Here is a 3,065-nt window from a genome sequence, read left to right on the forward strand (position 1 = left end):
TCCAATCCCCAGCGCGCACCGACACCGGAATCATTAAGTTCTGTCTCAATCCAATCCCCGTGCTTAAAAACACCTCGGCTGCACAATGACGCCATGGTTAAACAAAATTCTGTCTCAAACTAAAAAACATGCATACACGCCTGCTGAGACAACACCCCCAACCGGTTCGGCCCAAACCGCCTGGGGCTCGGGGGCTACACCCACGGGTGCGCTCGCGCGCACCCGCCGGCAAGACAAAAATCCCCCAGACGATTCTGTCTGAATCGCCCGGGGGCTTGGGGGCTTCTGTCGGGTTCATAAACCCGGGGTCCCTCGAGGACCGGCTTCCACGCCAGGGCTCGGCCCAGAAGAACGGCCTTTTCTTCTTCTGGACCGGCCCAAGAATTTGAACTCAACAGACCAGAGTACTCGCTTCAGGCCCAGGCCGCCTTCGGCCCATCTCTCCGACCGGAGAACTAGCTCAGGCTCAGGCCAGCTCTGAACGGCCTCTCCGATCGGAGCGCTAGCGTTAGACCCTGGCCGCCTCCACACAGCCTCCACTCGGAAAGCCTGATCCGAGGACCGCCTCCGACTCTGACCCCGTGTCTCCGATCGGGATTCATAGAAAACCATGCTCATCGCTATTCTCCGACTGGGGACCATCCGACCGGGGACGCCCGCTCGGAAAGAACCAGAAGGCGTGCGAAGAAAGGCAAGGCATGGCTCACAAGTCAAAACCACTATACCAGGGACCATACCCTACATGAAGCAGTGCTCTGCAGCCACCCTGACACAAAGTATTGTAGGGGCCGCTAGAAACTCCCATATGGTAAGCCCCCTCCGCGTGTCTCTAGACACCGATTGCGGTATGGGCTCCAGGATCTGCCATACCGAGTGAACATAGCGCGGCTCCTCACATGCCACCAGGCATCTAGAAGTGTTTGCAGGTACCGGCGTCCATCCTTCCTGAAGAAGATATCTCGACCCCCCGTACATATCTGACATCCTACAGCGACATCGACAGTATTGGGAGGCTTCAACCATTATCTAGTTTTCATCACCGTGGCCGCAAGGCTTAGAAATATCTGTACTCTCCCCCTCTCACCTGTAAAGCATCCCCTTCATCTATAAAAGGGGATGCGCTCCCTCCAACCAAGAGAGATCGACTTCTTCAAGTTCAGACTCACTAGATCGACACCAACCCCTTACAACCGCAGTACCACCGAGTTCCGACCGCAACCCTTCCGGTCGGAGCCTTCCGAACCTCTTGTATACCCTCTCCTTTCTCCTTCTCGTTTGTAACCCCACTACAGACTTTGAGCACCTGGGCTCAGGAATAAAGTCGCCGATCGACCCCGACTAGACGTAGGGCACGTTGCCTGAACCAGTATAAATTATGTGTCATTGAGTGCTAGGACACCTCCGATCACAATGTACAGCAAAACTACAAATATTTACTAGTTGGTCACTTTCTGCACCGACAGGGCGGGATTGGACGCGTGCGTGCGTTGCGCGGCGTCAGCATAACGGAGGGAAAGAGAGAGAGAGAGAAAATCCATGTGTTTTTTTTTGCTAAAACACATGTGTGTTGTATAGCATTTCTGTTTTATTTTGTTGGTTTGCTTTGATGGAGTAGTGGTAGTTAAGTTGTCCGTTTACGCTCTTGCCAAATGTCATGCTGGGGTTGTCACCTATTGTGCAAAAGATTTGAGTTGTTGCTGTAAAATGCTTGCAAATTGAGCTATGCTGCTAAAAACTGCAGCAGCAGCAGCAGAATCCGTCATAACAGTAAGGCGTGTGCTACCTATCATTAACTAGGACTAGGGATGAAAACGGATCAGATACAGATGGATATCACCGATATTACATTTGTTTTCATATTTCTGTCCGGATTCGGATTCGAATACGGATAGTGTCAACTATGTCGGATAGGATACGATTGGATATCGACATCATAAATATGCGATTTGAGTATTCGGATACGGATACGGTATCGGATGTTGGATATCCGGACTCGAAGACGAACAGATCTCAACCCCTCTAAACGGATTCGGTTTCGAATACGGTTGAAAAATATCCATACCGTTTTCATCCCTAACTAGGACTGCCCATGCGCTGGTATAGGAGTTGAAAGGAGGGTTTGGCTGGATGCCTAGCGAGCGAGAGTTAGCTCAAGTGGTTCCGTCCCTGTCGTGGAAAGGCCCTGGTCGGGAGTTTAACTCCCGGCTGTCGCGGGCATAGCTGCGGTAATGTGTTGTTTGTATAGAAAAAAAAACCTCCTCGCCTGTCCTACGTCTCCAAGCACAGGTAAAAAGATTTCGGCCCACTCACAGGGTTACGGGCCCTTGTGTGAGGGCGGGGCATGCGGTTCGGGGGTTTTCTCGGCCTGCGTGAGAGGTTTTCTTCCTAACGCAAAAACTGCGGGGGCTGCCTGCCCACCGTAGGCCGAGTTTTTTTTTTGGCTGGATGCCTAGCTGTGGCCCCGCCGAAAGTTCGGGGCCGGAAAGGTCTGCCAGAACCACGGCAAGATTTGAAGTAAGAATGAACTCGACTGCCATGGGGAGGCGGGGAGGGGGTTGACGTCGACAGAGAGCTATGCGAAGAAGGGGAATCAAAGAAGATTTGGGAGACATGATGGCGGGATGGAAATAAAAATGGCAAAATTCACCTTGGGCTAAGTGCATAGATAGGGTTCGTGAATGTTCAAATTGCATTTCAGATCAAATTACGTTGTTCACTATAGATACAAATACAAGTTCAGGGCCGCTGGTATGTCAAGCTCAAGAAAAAATAAGACCACCAATCTAGGATAGGACTAAAAAACCTTTCTAGTTATATGCATAATCAATACCTACCAGTTGAATTGGAAACGTTTCCTTAAGGGTAGTGGTACTCCATCCATTCCTATCACAAATACTACCTCTTCAAGAAACTCTAGTCAAAATTTTGAAACTCGACCTTCAACAGCTTTCAAAATATTTTGTTTGAACAAATAAAAATCATAAGGTTTGTCTTAAAAAGTACATTTATTAGATATTACTCGGTGGACAAAATATAGCCGTCAAAATCAGACTTTGGTGAGCAAA

This window comes from Miscanthus floridulus, chromosome 11 (genome assembly GCF_019320115.1).
Source record: "Miscanthus floridulus cultivar M001 chromosome 11, ASM1932011v1, whole genome shotgun sequence".
NCBI lineage: Eukaryota > Viridiplantae > Streptophyta > Magnoliopsida > Poales > Poaceae > Miscanthus > Miscanthus floridulus.